The sequence below is a fragment of the Thamnophis elegans genome, chromosome 9 (genome assembly GCF_009769535.1).
Source record: "Thamnophis elegans isolate rThaEle1 chromosome 9, rThaEle1.pri, whole genome shotgun sequence".
Lineage (NCBI taxonomy): Eukaryota > Metazoa > Chordata > Lepidosauria > Squamata > Colubridae > Thamnophis > Thamnophis elegans.
This window is the reverse complement of record NC_045549.1, coordinates 36,685,939-36,704,617: the sequence shown is the minus strand read 5'-3', so window position 1 is coordinate 36,704,617 and position 18,679 is coordinate 36,685,939.

Below are 18,679 nucleotides of genomic sequence, written 5' to 3'. Positions count from 1 at the left end.
AAACCCAGATTAGGTATGGGCATCAATTTTTGGATTAAAACTTTACAATGATAAACTTGTATAATTTGAATATTGATGCCATGATATTTATGACATCAGAATATCTCCATGTGGTCTGTGAGTCTTCTCTATAATTAAGTGTGGATTGAGCTATGCCAATTTAATTGTGAATATTTTCTATTTAAAAATAGTTAATAAAAATGCCAACTTGGATTACACAACTTTGCAATTCATATGTTATTTTGTTCCATTCATGTGTATGACCAGTCATACTTCAAAGCTTACAACATTTTCAGAGGTCAACATTTATTTTAGATTAAAGCATTCTGATTTCCCAATAAATATACTGTGACAGTTCTTAAATTAATTCATGGTAAGTCCTATTGCTAAAAGTAGTATTTTTATAACTCAGAAAAGAGAAAAATACTGTTCAGACATATTTTAATATAATAGTGATGCAGAAAATATTTTAATGTTCTTAAAAGATCATTTATGTTGTCATTTTTTCTGTTACTGGTATGCTAATTATTAGCTGTAAAGAAATGACTGAAATGTAAAGATGGCAGTCACTTGAAGAAGAAACAGAGACTTCCAAACTCTCTCAAAATATAGTTCTTTAAAAATTAGCATGCTCATTCATGTGTGTGTGTGTGTGTGTGTGAGAGAGAGAGAGAGAGAGAGAGAGAGTGAGTGAGTGAGTAGAAGTATGTTTGTGGAGCACATTGTTGTATCTGTGGGTCATATTGTTGGTTTATACAACAATATATTGTGAAATCACAAGAGACTTGAGTTAGCAGTGCAATAATACAGTGACTATGTGAGTTAGAAACTTTCCAAATCTCCCCCCCCCCCCGCCAAATTTGAAGTGTTTCTAATTTGGTTGTTGCTCTTGTTGTTTTCTCATCCATGTAAAATGATGCTATTCAGTGACAATTTTTTCCCCACTGAATTTTGGAGTATCACACTGAACTGTAAAAAGTATTTCACGCACTTACTTACAAGCAACAAATAACTAAATTGTTTTTTGAACCAATGTTTCTATGAAATGATGCATGCTGTAATTTGCCTTTTAGCCCCCCATTACATGGAAAATGTTATCTGATTCCCTTGCCACCGAATGTGAGGCAGCTTCAAATATTTGCATTTCACCCTAAAATACAGATATTTGTTGTAATCTAAAAAAGTGATAGAACTGGTCCAATGCTATGTCAGACTTTAAAACTACATTTCTTGTTCTCTTTCATACTTTTCTTCCCTAGGATACATATTTCAGACATTTTTTCTAATGAATACCCTTTAAAATAATATTTTACTTAATGCACCCATTTTAGTAAACCTTTTATTAAAAATTCAAGAGACTCTATCACAAATTTCAAAGAAATTTGGAAACTGAAAAATAAGTGTGTTCATAAATTCATATGAGAATTGTGAAATAGCTAGAATCATATTAAAATGAATCAAAGACAAAATCTCAATTCTTAGCAGCAACTACCGTGTTTTCCCCAAAATACGACATGTCCTCATAATACAGCCATGCCACATTTTTCTGGTGGGCAAAAATATAAGCCCCCCTCCGCATATAAGCCCCCTGAACAACCCCCCAACTTCGGCCAGGCAGAGCACCACTCACCAACCTAGCAGTATCCCGAAGGTGCCAAGCCACGGGAACCTGGGGGGAGACAAAGATGATCGCATTGTTTGGTGCCTTCGGGATACTGCTAGGTTGGTGAGCAGTGCTGTGCCCAGCTGAAGAGGGGCATTGCCGGGCGGCTGCTCTCTTGCGAGTGGGCTCCCAAAGAGCCGGTCACAGCCTCATGGGTGAATGGCTGTCACAGCAGCACAACACAACAGCCATGAAGCGACCACGCTCATGAGTAGCCAGCCGGCAAATCCTCAGTGCCATTCACTGACCTAGCGGTATCGCCAAGCTGCGTGAGTGCCTGTTCGCCGCCGCCCAGCTCCCACGCCTTGGCACCTTCCAAGTGCCAGTGAATGGTGCTCTCCACGGCTGGAGAGGGGGGTTGTGTGAGTGGCTGTTCCACTCTCGCTCACCCACCTCCCAGCTTCACAATGCATGGCCCAGCTTTCATTAGCCAGGGCACCTCCATTGCCATCCCAGCCTGGCTTTTTCCGCGGCTTCCAACCTGAGTCTTTTGGCAGTGGCTGCTCTGGGCGCATGCTCTATGGTTGTATGCTCTGCAGGCAGCTGGCCCACAACCATAGACCATGCGTCGAGAGCGGCCACTGCCGAAAGACTCGGGTTGGAAGCCATGGAAAAAAACAGGCTGGGATGGCAGCAGTGGCGGAGGTGCCCTGGCTCCATAATGAAAGCTGGGCCATGCATGTGCATATGCAAGACGAGAATGGCTGTCAAGCTTTACCACTCTGGCTTCAGAAGACGAAAAGCGTTTGAAAACGTATGGAATTAACCCTGGAAACTGTGTGGGAAGGGGTTTCTGCAGGAGATCGAGATTTAGGAGACCTGAAGAGGCAACTATCTGGGGGGTCGCCGCTTTCAGGCAGCTCCCAGTCGGTGTTGCCGCCCTCGGTGGCTCTTGTGTGGGTCAGCGGCAGTGATGGCGGCGCTATACTGACGGTGGCATTTTCGGCATTTTCGGCCTTGTTTCTTCGACCGTGGAGAGCCCCTGGACTTGTGCCGGACTATTCATCACCCCATGGAGAGGGTGGTCAGCCTGTGACGGTACTGGGCGAGATTGGGCGGCTGGCTCTATCTGCCACCACCGCGGCTCTCCCGGGCATCTCCCCCCTCCTTTTCTACTCGGCTCGGCCTTTCTTTTCGGCACGGCCTCTCCTCCACTGTGCCGTCACCGCTACGAAGCCTCTTGTTACTCAACACTTGGCTCTTTTAAATATGGCTTCTGGACTTCTGGACTTTCGATCTCGACTCCATCTATTGTGACCATCGCCACCCGCTGCTGCCCCAGGAGTGCCACCTCAGACAGTGCCATTATTCAGTCCATCTCACTTTCGGCACTACAAATTTTGGATAGGCGGGACACCTGGAGATTGGCCAAATACCTTCCCCAGCAACCGCCATTCCTGGCCTCAGTTGGAGCCTCTCTCACCTCCTCTCCTCCGTTTCCTCCTCTGCTTTATTCTTTCTAAAAATAACACCACTGCAGCGAGTATGAAAGTACTTTGGTATATCGGCAACGCCTGCAGCTTGTTTTCTATTACATTCTTTCAGTGGAAGGTGGCGATGGAAGATGGTGAAGATGCGGGTGGGGGACAACCCCTTTTCAGCCGACGCATGCCCCCCCTTCAATCCGCCTGAGCCACCCCAGACTTTGGACCCCTTTTGCTACACCGTTCCAGGTCCACAGGAGAGAAGGGAAGATGAGACACTCTCCCCCTGCACCATCACTGGTTTCCAGCTATTTGAACTGCATGAACCGCTTGCACGAAATTAACACCTGCACAAATTTTTGTATGCGGAATGTGTGTTTGTATGTATGGATGAATGATCCCACGTTTTAAATTAATTAAATTTTATATATTTTTTGTATTATTGTACTATTATATGTTTTTAACGGTTACAATGGGGTATGTATGAGGAGAATGCCTGTGCGGTATATATGAGAGGACTGAGAGTGTGGCCTGGTGCCCCCTCCACTGAGTGCAGAAGCAGAAGTGGATGGGGGCCCAGATCCCCCTCTCGTCCTAGAGTGAATGGTATGAATGGCCTGCCGGGAAGAACGGAGGCCGTGGGAGGTGAGGAGGGGTCTATGGCGATGGGGGCTGGCCGGAGCATCTCGGTTATGACTGGGAGGGGCAGGTATGACGGGAGCTACAGGGCTAGCCATTACCGGGGAAGGAGGGTTCGCTACATCACAGCGATCCCTTGTTCCGGCCCTGAAAGCTCAACTCAAGGACCTGGTGACAAGAGAAGTCAAGGCCCTGGTCTCAGGTTGCTGCTGCTAAATGCCAGGTCTGTGATTGATAAAGCTCCCCTCGTCCGGGACTTAATATTAGACGAGGGGGCAGACCTGGCATGTATTACTGAAACCTGGCTGGGCCATGAGGGAGGAGTCCCCCTCTCAGAAATGTGCCCAGAAGGTTTTCAGGTGCTCCACCAAACACGACAACAGAGAAGGGGTGGGGGAGTGGCAGCCATTATCCGAGAGTCATTAGTTCTTCGCAGGATCCCTGCTTCAGAAACTGTCGGGTGTGAGTCTCTTCTTGTGAAGTTGGACCTAGGGGGTCAAGTGGGCTTGTTTTTGATGTACCTACCTCCCAGCTGCGTCACAACAGCCTTGCCTGCGCTCCTAGAGTCAGTAGCCGGACTGGCGGTTGAGTTCCCCAGACTGATAGTACTGGGGGACTTCAACTTGCCATCTCTAGGTGAAAGCTCTGATGGGGCTCAGGAGTTCATGGCTTCCATGACAACCTGTCCGGTGTGACCTCATTTAATAATCAGGAAAGAAACCACTCAACTCCATTTGTTTGAAATTAAGTGTACTTTTACTAATTATAAATGAACAGTAGCGAAGCTAAGCTTAATCTGGTTACTTAGGCATGAAAGCAAAGATTATCATGTATAATTCAATCCCCTCCCCTTGGCACCCCAGTTCATAGTCCAATTATAATTCACCCAACTGTCAGGTGGGAGATATCTTCAAAAAACATCACCAGGATGGAATGCTGGACAGTTAACCTTGGCGGGAAACTCCCTTCATCCCCATGCACAGTAAGATGGTCAGGTCAGTGTCTAGAATCTTCCTCCAGCACATAATGATTCCTTTCCCAAATACCATGCCCCCCCGATTTCAATGGCAGCCGAAGCAGCAGCAAAGCAGAGGCTGACATCCGGCCCTCCTCCAGAAAAGGGCGGTCAGACCTGCAGAAATGCAAAGAACACAAACAAACCGACAGACAACAACACATGAAAGAGAGAAAGGGTAAGGGAGAAAAACAAAAGAAAGGAAAATTAGGAGACTGTCCAACAATCAGGGCTTGTCAGGATAGGCAGAGTAGAACTTGCGAAGCAGACGAGGTGCTCGAACATGTGATCCGTCAACCCATTCCGTGTGAGAAAGGGGGAAAATGCTTCCAAGGCACCAGGTACTGGACACGGTTTCGTCGCTTATGAGAGTCCAGAATCTCATGGATCTCGAAATGTTGCTCTCCCTCTATCAAAAGCGGTGCAGGTGGAGGAGGGAGAGGTGTTCTCAAAGAAGAAGTGAGGAGAGGCTTCAGGAGATTAACATGAAAAACAGGTTAAACCTGGTTGAGATGCTTAGGCAACTGGAGCCAGACGGAAACAGGGTTGATGCTCTTGACAATGGGAAATGGGCCAACATATTTGGGGCCCAATTTCTTCGACTTCTGGGGTGTTTGAAGAAATCTAGTGGATAAATAAACTTGATCACCAACTTTGTACTCATATGGCTTAGTCCGTTTCTTATCAGCCTGTTTCTTATGAGTGCGGTGCGCAGCATCTAGAGTCTGGAGCGCCAAAGGCCAAACGTCCCGAAGGTGATCACTCCACTCAGACAGCGAAGACACCTGCGGCTGCTCGCAAGGAATTTCAGGAATGGGTAAAAAATCTTGGCCGTACACAACACGAAAAGGGGTAAAGCCAGTACTGGTGTGCACGAAATTGTTGTAAGCCCCCTCAGCGTGAGGCAACAATTCCACCCAATCATTTTGCTGGTAGTTGATGAAACAATGTAAATATTGTTCCAGTACAGAATAAGTCCTTTCGCAAGCCCCATTAGTTTGAGGGTGGTGGGAGGAGCTTAACCCCTGGGCGGAGCCAATGCGCTTCAGAAACTCTTTCCAGAATAGGGAGGTGAACTGAACACCCCTGTCTGAAATGATGCGGTCGGGCACCCCATGTAAGCGATATATATGAGAGATGAACATCTTAGCAAGAGACTTAGCTGAAGGGATCTTGGAGCAAGGGATGAAATGGACTTGCTTGGAGAATAAGTCCGTAACAACCCAGATGACTGTGTGTCCTTGACTCTCTGGAAGTTCAACAATGAAATCCATGGAGATCTCATTCCACAGGGCTACTGGGCGAGCCACCACCTGGAGTAACCCCTGGGGCTTATCCAGAGGGCGTTTAGCAGCAGCACAAATGGGACAACTAGCAACATAAACCTCAATGTCCTTTTTCAATGAGGGCCACCAAAATTGCCTCTTGATGAGGTGTAGAGTCTTGACGAATCCAAAGTGTCCAGCCATCCGGGAGTCATGAGCCCATTGAAGAACAATGGCTCTAATGGACACAGGAATGTATAACTTTGCCCCAATCCAAGGCAATCCATCTTTCATAGTGCATTCATCCATGTGTTGCTGGAACCAGTCATCCTCAGTAAAGGCCTTTTTTAGGTTAGAAAGAAAGTCCTCAGTGACTTCCACTTTAGAAGTTGCTTGACTTCTAGTAACAACAGGAGCAGCGAGGCTCTTTGTGGGAATGACAGGCTGGACAATACTGAGCTTTGAACAGTTGTACTGAGCATCAGCCATAAAGTTTTTCCCTCCTGGAATGTATTTCAAGGTAAAATTGAATTATTGAAATGCTGAGCCCAGCGCATCTGCTTAGGAGAAAGTTTTCTGGGGGTTCTCAATGCTTCCAAGTTTTTATGGTCAGTCCACACCTCAAAAGGGTGCTTGGTGCCCTCCAGAAAATGGCGCCACATGGATAAATCCCAGCGAACAGCAAAAGCCTCTTTCTCCCAAATGGCCCAACGTCTCTCTGTGTCGGTCAGTTTGCGAGAGGTGTAAGCGCAGGGTTGTAATTTACCTTGGCTATTAGCTTGAAGAAGTACAGCTCCCACTGCCACATCACTGGCGTCAGCTTGGACCACAAAAGGTGCATCCATGTCCAGGTGTTTGAGGACTGGTTCCTCCGCAAAGAGGCGTTTCAACTTCTCGAAAGCAGCTTGACAGTCCATAGTCCAATCCAGCGATTTTCTAGGTTTAGGCTTGGCCCCTCCAGTCTCCCTTAAGCTAGGCAGTGAGTACCTTTTCTCCAGTTCCGCTGTTGGTTCCCTTTCCACAGCTCTCTCTCGAATTCGGCGTTCACTCCATGCCTCTTCGAGGAGCCTCATGGCGTGCGAGATTTTGTAGTCTTCCTCTATAGCTGCTGGCTTTTTCTTTGGCCTCCTTCTATGACTCCAGCTTGTAATTCCTCAGGTTCCTCTTTCTGCCCCACACCCCAAGTCCATCTGGGACGGATGGCAGGTTCTTCCACTCTCAGGTCAGCTAATCTTTCAGTCAGAGATGGTCCTGCCATTGCACCCAGGTCTTCCTCCTGGTCGCTTTCATGCAAAGACATTTTCTTTTCTTTCTGTGAGGGCAGCCCCCTTGGTAGTTGTCCACTCCGGGTTGGGTGTGAGGTGAGATTCAGCTTATTGTCAGGTGTGACTTCATTTAATAATCAGGAAAGAAACCACTCAACTCCATTTGTTTGAAATTAAGTGTACTTTTACTAATTATAAACGAACAGTAGCGAAGCTAAGCTGAATCTGGTTACTTAGGCGCAAAAGCAAAGAATTTCATGTATAATTCAATCCCCTCCCCGGCACCCCAGTTCATAGTCCAATTATAATTCACCCAACTGTCAGGTGGGAGATATTTTCAAAAAACATCACCAGGATGGAATGCTGGACAGTTAACCTTGGCGGGAAACTCCCTTCATCCACATGCGCAGTAAGATGGTCAGATCAGTGTCTAGAATCTTTCTCCAGCACATAATGACTCCCTTCCCAAATACCATGCCCCCCTTCCCGTTTCAATGGCAGCTGAAGCAGCAGCAAAGCAGAGGCTGACACAACCATGGACTTGACCCAGGTAATTCAGGGTGCAACTCATACAGCGGGACTCACGCTCGACCTCGTGTTTCTGTTGGGGCAGTGGAGACATGATCTTGAATTAAGGGGAATAGAGATCTCGCGCTTGTCATGGTCAGATCACTTCCTGCTGTGGCTTGATTTTCGGAAGCTACTCCCCCACTGCAGGGAGGTAGAACCAATTAAATGGTTCCACCCCAGGTGCCTGATGGACCCATTGGGATTTCAGAAGGAGCTTGGAGAGATACCTGACTCCCTTGCCCACAATCCGACAGAGTCCTTGGTCGCCGCCTGGAATACAGCGGTGACTGAGGCACTAGATTGGATTGCACCTTTGCGGCCTCTCCGCGGCAGTGGATCCAGGAGGGCACCTTGGTTTACTGAGGAACTCCGGGAGATGAAGCGCCAAAAGAGACGCCTAGAGCGATGTTAGAGGGCTAGTAACTCCAAATCCGACCTAACACAACTAATAGCCTTTATTAGGACTTATTTAGTGGCGATACGGGCGGCAAAATGCACACATTTTTCATCCACAGAATCTCGCCCGGCCGCCCTGTTTAGGATAACCCGCTCCCTCCTGAAAGGGGAGGACGTGGGGGAACCCTTACAGGGAAGGGCTGAGGAATTTGCTCAGTTTCTGTCGGACAAAATCACTTAGATTCGGACAGATCTTGACTCCACTTGGACAGCACCAGCGGAGATGGCGAGGGAGGGCCTTGATCAGACTTCTTGGAATGAGTTCCAGCTTGTCACCCCTGAGGAAGTGGACAAGGCCATGGGAGCGATGAGTGCCTCCACCTGTTTACTGGACCTGTGCCCCTCCTGGTTGGTCTCGACCAGCAGGGAGGTAACACGAGGCTGGCTCCAGAGGATCATGAACATGTCTCTGCAGGAGGGATCTTTCCCGCAACCTTTGAAGGAAGTGTATTTTGTATTTGTATTTTATTGGTCTTGTATGCCGCCCACTCCCGAAGGACTCCGGGCTGCTTATAATAAACAAAGGAAGGGGATAAATAGACGAATAGACAAACAACAATTTAAAATACACAACATTCATAGTTCCCGTGGGGCTGACTATTTCAACAGCCCCCCAGCCTGCCGGAGCAGCCAGGTCTTCATAGCTTTGCGGAAGGCTGGGAGAGTAGTAAGGGTCCGGATCTCCACAGGGAGCTCGTTCCAGAGGGCTGGAGCTGCAACAGAGAAGGCTCTCCTCCAGGGAGTCACCAGCCAACATTGGCTGGCAGATGGGATTCAGAGGAGGCCTAGTCTGTGCAATCTGATCGGTCTATGGGAGGTAATTGGCAGGAGTCGGTCTCTCAGGTACCCAGGTCTGATGCCAAGTAGGGCTTTATAAGTAATGACTAGCACCTTGAAGCGAGTCCGGAGACTAATGGGTAGCCAGTGCAGCTCGCGGAGGATAGGTGTAACGTGGGTGTACCTGGGTGCACCCACGATCGCTCGCGCGGCTGCGTTCTGGACTAGCTGAAGTCTTCGAACACTCTTCAAGGGCAGCCCCATGTAGAGCGCGTTACAGTAAGTGGTGGTAAGACCCCTCCTTAAGAAGCCTTCTCTGGACCCAGCTATCTTCAAAAACTATCGTCCAGTCTCCAACCTCCCTTTTTGGGGGAAGGTTGTTGAGAAGTGGTGACCCTTCAACTCCGATGGACCTTGGATGAAGCAGATTATCTAGACTCCTTTCAGTCTGGTTTCAGGCCTGGATACTGCACTGAAACCGCCTTGGTCACGCTGACCGATGATCTCTTGTGGGCCAGGGATAGACGACATCCTGGTGCTCCTTGACCTCTCAACGGCCTTCGATACCATCGACCATGGTATCCTTCTGCAACAGCTGGAAGAGGTGGGAGTGGGAGGCACCGTTTTACGGTGGTTCTCCTCTTACCTCTCTGGCAGGTCACAGTCGGTGTTGGTTGGAGGACAGAGGTCGACCCCTAGGACCCTTAAATATGGGGTGCCGCAGGGCTTGGTCTTGTCCCCCCTATTTAATATCTACATGAAGCCGCTGGGTGAGATTATTCACCGGCACGGGATTAAATAGCATCAATACGCGGACGATACTCAGTTGTATCTCTCCGCCCCGTGCCAACTCAGTGTAACGGTGGAAGTGATGTGCCAGTGCCTGGAAGCTGTCAGGGTCTGGATGGGAGTGAACAAACTTGCACTCAATCCTGACAAGACCGAGTGGTTATGGATGTTGCCCCCCAAGGACAGTTCAGATGTTCCATCTCTAAGCCTGGGGGGTGAAACTTTACACTGCTCAGAGAGGGCCCGCAACTTAGGTGTCCTCCTAGACCCACAGCTGACATTAGAACATCATTTATCAGCGGTGACCAGGTTCCTATCTGAATTGGGAGGCACTTCAAATGGTCACTCACGCCCTTGTCACCTCAAGACTTGACTACTGTAATGCGCTCTACATGGGGCTGCCCCTAAAAACTGTTCAGAGACTACAATTGGTCCAGAATGCAGCCACGCGAGCGATATTGGGTATACCAAGATACACCCATGTTACACCTATCCTCCGCGAGCTGCACTGGTTTCCTATCAGTCTCCGAATGCGTTTCAAGGTGCTGGTTATTACCTTTAAAGCCCTACATGGCCTAGGAACCGGATATCTGCGAGACCGTCTTCTGCCACATACCTCCCAATGGCCGATAAGATCACACAGGGTGGGCCTTCCCCAGGTGCCATCAACCAGACAATGTTGTCCCCGGGTAGGGCCTTCTCTGTAGCCGCTCTGACCCTATGGAACGATCTACCCCCAGAGATCCGGATCCTTCCCACTCTCACGGCCTTCTGAAAGGCTACCAAAACCTGGCTATTCCGGCAGGCCTGGGGCTGTTGACCTCATGAATGAGGTCCAGTCCCGCCTAGATTGAGTGCATGAAGTGATCTTTTAATTTGTTTTTTTCTCTATTTTTAAATTCGTTATTCTTTTTAAAGTGTATTTCTGTAAGCCGTCCGGAGTCCTTTGGGATTGGGCGGCCTATAAATGTATTAAATACTTAAATACTTAAATGCATCGTGAGGCTGGGAGGCGGGTGAGTGAGTGCAGAACAGCTGCTCATGCAACCACCTTCTCCAGCCATGCAGAGCGCCATTCACTGGCATCTGGAAGGTACCAAGACGCGGGAGCCGGTCGGTGGCGAACAGGCGCTCACACAGCTTGGTGATACCCCTAGGTCAGTGAATGACACTGTGCCCGGCTACAAAGGGGGTTTGCCGGGTGGCTGCTCGTCAGCGTGGTCGCTTCATGGTGCCAGGCCTGTATTTATATTCCTTTTAGAATTTTGGCCTGCCACACTTTCTCTTATTTCATTATGCTGTTTCTTTAGTATAGTTGATGGGAGGGAGGAATAGACAGGAGTGAGATTGTGGAATGTATTGTTTTTCATTCTTTACAAGAAGCCAAGGTCATCCTTTGTCTCCGTGTTCTTTGACACCTGACCGGAAGCAGCTGGGTGTGGATGCCAGCATGGAAGAAGAAGATTAGACCATGTGATGGATTGTGGGTGTGGGGACAAGATCATGAACTTTTAACTGGGTGGAATTCTGATGTCATTTCCAGTATTGGGATTAACACAGATGTGCCTAAGATGTCTGTCTTATTAAATTGGAACAAAAAGGATCGTTTTGCCTTGAACTCTGATTTAATTCTGCATGATACTTGGAATGCTGACATTATCCCAATACTCTCTTTAAAATAAATCACCAGCACCCCCTCCCTCATGGGGGGCTGGTGAGGGTTGCTGTTTTCCCAACGCGAGCCACAAGGTCAGCGTAAAATATCAGCGAACAATGAGGAGCCAGCCTTTTGAGATAAGAAGCTGAGATGAGACGCATCTCTTCAAATCTTCAAAGACAAAGCAGTTTCGCTTTTAAAATTTATTGCCGCTGGCAAGAAGCCCAGCCTGTGGGGGATGGAAAGAAAAGAAATGAACGCAGTCAGCTCCGATGGCCTTCCAGGACCATTTCGGACAACTAAATGTGAGTGCATACTACCCCTCCTTCTCCCCAGCCAAGGCTTGGGAAAACCCCTGGAGTGGATATTTTCCCTCCTTCCAAATGGGGACAATTGAAATGAGCCAATGCCCTGAAACTGAGATGAAGACAGAATCCCTAGCAAGATGGGATTTTCATCCAAGCCAGCAAGAAGGGATTTGGCCAGCATTTTCCACTTGCCAGCCACCAGAAATTGGGCTGCAGATAGTGGATGAAGCACCACTAAATTGGGCTTTCTTCCCAGAGTATGGATGGTTAAGATTCCAGTGGGCACCTCCAGGACCATCAACATGGGAAAGTCCCCCAAGCCAGCAGAGGGGGCCTTGGCATATAACCCCCCCCCCCTAACCAGCCATCATTGAGTGAACTGCAACCTGTGAATCAGGCACACTCGAGATGGGTCTTAATACCAGGTCATGGATGGAAGAGATTCCAATTGGTACCTGCCCTTCCTCAGCAGATGGCACCATGGCAGACAACTGGGCAGTGGCCAACCGAGGGATTGACCTCCCCACCGGTTCCAGTCTCCCCTGCAATGCCCCAAAAGGTTCTTGCCCAATCTTCCTACAGAGAAATGTTCTCAACAATGGAAGAAGGGATTACCAAGGGGCAAGCTACAGAATGGATGGTGGAAAAATGTGATGAGGCGGTTCCTAAGTTTAGAGATCTATTTAGGTCCCTTTCCTCATGGGGGCAAATAAAATGCCACCTTTGCTGTCAACTTGGCCACAAAGCATCAGAGTGCTTGGCTCCAGCCCCATTGCCACAAACGTGTGCACCAACCACCACGGCAGAAAAGAGAAGGCCCCAGATGCCACCAGAAAATAGTCATCTGGGCCAACAACCTCTGGAAGAGGATCCAATATGTGGACGATACACAGCTGTATCTGTCCGCCCCGTGCCAACTCAGTGAAGCGGTTGACATGATGTGCTAGTGCCTGGAGGCTGTTAGGGTCTGGATGGGGGTTAACAAGCTTGTACTCAATCCAGACAAGACCGAGTGGCTGTTGTGTTTCCCTCCCAAAACTTTGGTCAATATTCCATCACTCAGGCTGGGGGGTGAAAATCTACGCCCCTCAGACAGGGCTCGCAACTTGGGGGTCCTCTTGGATCCACAGCTGACTTTAGAACACCATTTGTCGGCTGTGACCAGGGGGGCATTTGCCCAGGTTCGCCTGGTGCACCAGTTGCGTCCCTACCTGGACCGGGAGGTGCTCGCAACAGTCACTCACGCCCTCGTGACCTCAAGACTGGACTACTGCAATGCGCTCTACATGGGGCAGCCCTTGAAGAGTATTCGGAGACTTCAACTCATCCAGAACGCAGCCGCGCAAGTGATTGTGGGTGCACCTCGGTACACCCACATTACACCTATCCTCCGCGAGCTGCACTGGTTACCGATCAGTCTCCGGATACGCTTCAAGGTGCTAGTTGTAACTTATAAAGCCCTTCATGGTATTGGATCTGGGTACTTGAGCGACCGCCTGCTGCCAATTACCTCCCACAGATCCATTAGATCTCACAGGGTTGGCCTCCTCTGGGTTCCATCTACCAGGAATGCCATCTGGCTACTACCCGGGGGAGGGCCTTCTCTGTGGCAGCTCCGGCCCTCTGGAATGAACTCCCCGCAGGGATTTGGACCCTCACCTCTCTCCAGGCCTTCCGAAAAGCCGTCAAAACCTGGCTTTGCTGGCAGGCCTGGGGGTGATGAGTTCCCTCCCCTCTCGACATGTATGGTTGTGCGACTGTTGCTTACTTTATTATCTGTATTTCGTTTTTATGTTCCCCTTTTTCCCCCTTTTGAATTGTTCGCCGCCCTGAGTCCTCCCGGAGAAGGGCGGCATATAAATAATAAAATTCCATTCCATTCCATCCCCAACTTAAGGTGATGAATAGTCCTACCAAGGGGGAGGCCTTAGAGGAGGAAAAGGGCAACCAACCTCTGGAAGAGGATCCCCAACTTAAGGTGATGAAGAGTCCTACCAAGGGATCTGCAGCAGAGACAAAAAACCCAGCTGTCCAACAAGTAACCAAAACTTTGTTGGGGGATGTTTTGTTGAAAAAACTGCAGCATGATAGTAATGGAAGCTAGGATAAGCTGACAGCTTATGACAGCTATGAAATTGGCGCTCCCAACAGACCAGTCTGGACTGTTACAACAAGTGGCTAGCCATAACAGACCATGGGAAGAGGTCGCAATGGACTTCATCATGCAACTCCCAGACAGCAGTAGAAACAGAGTAATCTGGACAGTTATGGACTTGGTTTCCAAGCAGGCGCACTTCATCTCTTGTTCAGAGTTGCCATCCGCAAAGAAATTAGCAAAAATGTTTGTGGAACACATTTATCACCTGCACGGATTGTCCAAGAGGATCATTTCAGACTGTGGAGTCCAGTTCACAGCCAAGTTCTGGAGCCAGGTCCTGAGATCCATTGGGTCTACACAAGAACTGAGCTCAGAGGTTCATCCCAGCATGAACTGCGCAGCAGAGAGAGCCAATGTGGTAGTGGAACAATACATCCGGTGTTTTGTGGACTATCAGCAAGACAACTGGTCAGACTTGCTACCCTTTGCTGAAGTTGTGAACAACAATGCAGTTTACAGCAACACTGGATTTACTCCTTTCCAGATTACCAATGGCATGGAATTTGTCCCCATGCCTGAGCTGTCTAGAGAACTTCCCTCCTCCATGACTTTGAATGAATGGATGGACATGCTAAAGAAAGGATGGGAGAATATGAAGAAGGCTCTAGCAGATGCAGCAGAAGCCTACCAGAAGCAAGCTGAGAAACACCGCTCGCTCCAGGACCACTTTCATGTGGGGAACAAAGTTTTTGTGTCTACCAAATACTTAAGATTAGGAATGCCTAGCAAGGAATTTGGCCCAAAATTTCTAGGTCCATTCCCAATAGTGAAGATAGTTAGCCCATTTACAGTTCAACTCAGTCTACCCAGAAGTCTAGGGAAAATTGACCCAGAATTTCATTGTAGCTTGTTGAAACCAGTAAATGGGTCTAGTATAAGAGTGTCCACCAAAACTTTCTCTCCTCCTATAGAGATAGAAGGGGAAGCACCATTTATAGTGATAGAAGGGGAAACACAATCTGAGGTGGAAAAGATTGAAGACACGAGGTTGAATAGGGGTCGCTTGCAGTATTTAGTGCAATGGAAGGGTTACCCTTTGTCTGAAGCCACTTGGGTGAAAAGCTGGAACTTAAAAGTGGAAAGGTTAGTAGAACAATTCCACGAGAAGTTTCCCGATAAGCCAAAGGGTCCCCTGGGGGGAAAGCTAGGTGGTTAATTTTTTTAATGTTAACTTTTATGTTGTTCTCTTTTCAGGAAACGTTTTTCTTCTGAGGAGAGGTCATCTGTCAGGCCTGCATTTATATTCCTTTTAGAATTTTGGTCTGCCACACCTTTTCTTATTTCATTATGCTGTTTCTTTAGTATAGTTGATGGGAGGGGGGAATAGATAGGAGTGAGATTGTGGAATGTATTGTTTTTCATTCTTTACTAGAAGCCAAGGTCATCCTTTGTCTCTGTGTTCTTTGACACCTGACCGGAAGCAGCTGGGTGTGGATGCCAGCATGGAAGAAGAAGATTAGACCATGTGATGGATTGTGGGTGTGGGGACAAGATCATGAACTTTTAACTGGGTGGAATTCTGATGACATTTCCAGTATTGGGATTAACACAGATGTGCCTAAGATGTCTGTCTTATTAAATTGGAACAAAAAGGATCGTTTTGCCTTGAACTCTGATTTAATTCTGCATGATACTTGGAACGCTGACATTATCCCAATACTCTCTTTAAAATAAATCACCAGCACCCCCTCCCTCATGGGGGGCTCATGGGGGGCTGGTGAGGGTTGCTGTTTTCCCAACGCGAGCCACAAGGTCAGCGTAAAATATGAGCGAACAATGAGCAGCCAGCCTTTGAGATAAGAAGCTGAGATGAGACGCATCTCTTCAAATCTTCAAAGACAAAGCAGTTTCGCTTGTGGGGGATGGAAAGAAAAGAAATGAATGCAGTCAGCTCTGATGGCCTTCCAGGACCATTTCGGACAACTAAATGTGAGTGCATACTACCCCTCCTTCCCCCCAGCCAAGGCTTGGGAAAACCCCTGGAGTGGAGATTTTCCCTCCTTCCAAACGGGGACAATTGAAATGAACCAATACACTGCAACTGAGTTGAAGACAGAATCCCAATCAAAATGGGAAATTCAACCCAGCCAGAAAGAAGGGATTTGGCCAGCATCTTTCACTTGCCAGCCACCAGAAATTGGGCTGCAGCTTGTGAATGAAGCACCACAAAATTGGGCTTTCTTCCCAGAATATGGATGGATAAGATTCCAGTGGGCACCTCCTTGGCCATCAACATGGGAAAATCCTCCAAGCCAGCAGAGGGGGCCTTGGCCCATAACTCCTCCAAGCCAGCAGAGGGGGCCTTGGCCCATAACTCCTCCAAGCCAGCAGAGGGGCCTTGGCACATAAACCCCCCCCCCCTAGCCAGCCATCATTGGTTGAACTGCAACCTGTGAATCAGGCAACCCCGGGATAGGTCTTAACCCCATGTCATGGATGGAAGGGATGCCAGTGGGCACCTGCTCTCTCTCAGCAGATGGCACCATTGCAGATAACTGGGCAGCGGCCAACCGAGGGATTGACCTCCCCACTGGTTGCAGTCTCCCCTGCAATGCCCCAACAGGTTCTTACCCCACCTTCCTACAGAGAAAGGTTCCCAACAATGGAAGAAGAGATTACCAAGGGGCAAGCTACGGAATGAATAGCAGAACAATGTGATAAGTCGGTTCCTAAGTTTAGAAATGTAACTAGATTCCTTTCCTCATGGGGGCCAATAAAATGCCACCATTGCTGTCAACTTGGCCACAAAGCATCAGAGTGCGTGACTCCAGCCCCAATGCCACAAACTTGTGCACCAACCACCACGGCGGTAAAGAGAAGGCCCCAGATGCCACCAGAAAATAGTCATCTGGGCCAACAACCTCTAGAAGAGGATCCCCAACTTAAGGTGACGAAGAGTCCTACCAAGGGGGAGGCTTCAGGGGAGGAAAATGGCAAACAACCTCTGAAAGAGGATCCGCAACTTAAGGTGATGAAGTGTCCTACCAAGGGGGAGGCCTCGGAGGAGGAAAATGCCGAAGAACAAACATGTCTACCAATCATCATGGCAGTAAAGAGAAGACCCCAGATGCCACCACAGAAGAGTCATCTGGGCCAACAACCTCTGGAAGAGGATCCCCAACCTAAGGTGACGAAGAGTCCTAGCCTGTCCCATTCAGGTTGAGCAGGTAAATGGAACGCTAATTGGAGGGGCCCAAGCCACACTAGTCACTGAACTAATGAAGTTACAAGTGGGCCACCACTATGAGTGGCTCCAGAGATGTCAGACAAAATAATCTTGGGGCTTGCATGGCTTGACAAGTGGAAGCCTACGATAAAGTGGGAAGACAGTGGTAAGAAATTTATGATTGCATTTGGGCCGCTACCACCGGTGGAGGAAAAGGGCCAGCCAGTGATGATTGAATCCAAGAGCCCAGAACCTGCAGCACCTGCAACAGAGACAAAAACCCAAGGGTCCAACAAGTGCCAAAACCCTTGTTGGGGGATGTTTTGTCGAGAAAACCGCAGTATTACAGTAATGGAAGCCAGGATAAGCTGATGACAGCTATGAAATTGGCGCTCCCAACAGACCAGTGGCTCAACGACAACCAGGAAATCCTAACAATGGGAAATGTATTAGCCTGGAAAGGGTCCAAACTGTACGTCCCTGCGGGATTGAGGCTGGAAGTTCTACAGCGAAGTCTTGAGGCGGAATTAGGAGGCCACTTTGGATTCCTAAAAATGCTCCACCTCGCCAGGCATCAATTTTGGTGGCCAAAGATGGAATCGGAGGTGGTAGATTACGTAAAAAGCTGTGCTACTTGTGCAACAATGAAACCACTGCCGGAGAAGTCTCCTGGGCTACTACAATGAGTGGCCAGCCCTAACCGACCATGGGAAGAGGTCGCAATGGACTTAATCGTGGAACTCCCAGACAGCAGTGGGAACAGAGTACATCCGGTGTTTTGTGGACTATCAGCAAGACAACTGGTCAGATTTGCTACCCTTTGCTGAAATGGTGTACAACGATGCGGTTCATAGCAAGATGGGATTAACGGTTTTCCAGATTACCAGTGACATGGAATTTGTTGCCATGCCTGAGCTGCCTAGAGAACTTCCCTTCTCCATGTCTTTGAATGAATGGATGGACACACTAAAGAAAGGATGGGAAAATACGAAGAAGGCTCTAGCAGATGCAGCAGAAGCCTACAAGAAGCAAGCTGATAAACACCGCTTGCTCCAAATCCCCTTCTGTGTGGGGGACAAAGTTTTTGTGTCTACCAATACATAAGATTAAGAATGCCTAGCAAGGAATTTGGTCCAAAATTTCTAGGTCCATTCCCAATAGTGAAGATTGTAGCTTGTTGAAACCAGTAATTGGGTCTAGCATAACACCATCCACCCAAGCTTTCCCTCCTCCTGTAGTGATAGAAGGGGAAACACAATCTGAGGTGGAAAAGATTGTAGACACCAGACTGAATAGGGGTCGTTTACAGTATTTAGTGCATTGGAAGGGTTACCTTTTGTCTGAAACCACTTGGGTGAAAAGCTGGAACTTAAAAGTGGAGAAGTTAGTAGAACAATTCCACGAGAAGTTCCTGATAAGCCAAAGGGTCCTCTGGGGGGGGGGGGGGAGAGGTGGTTAATTTTTATGTTAACTTTTATGTTATTCTCTTTTCAGGAAACATTTTTCTTCTGAGGAGAGGCCGCCTGC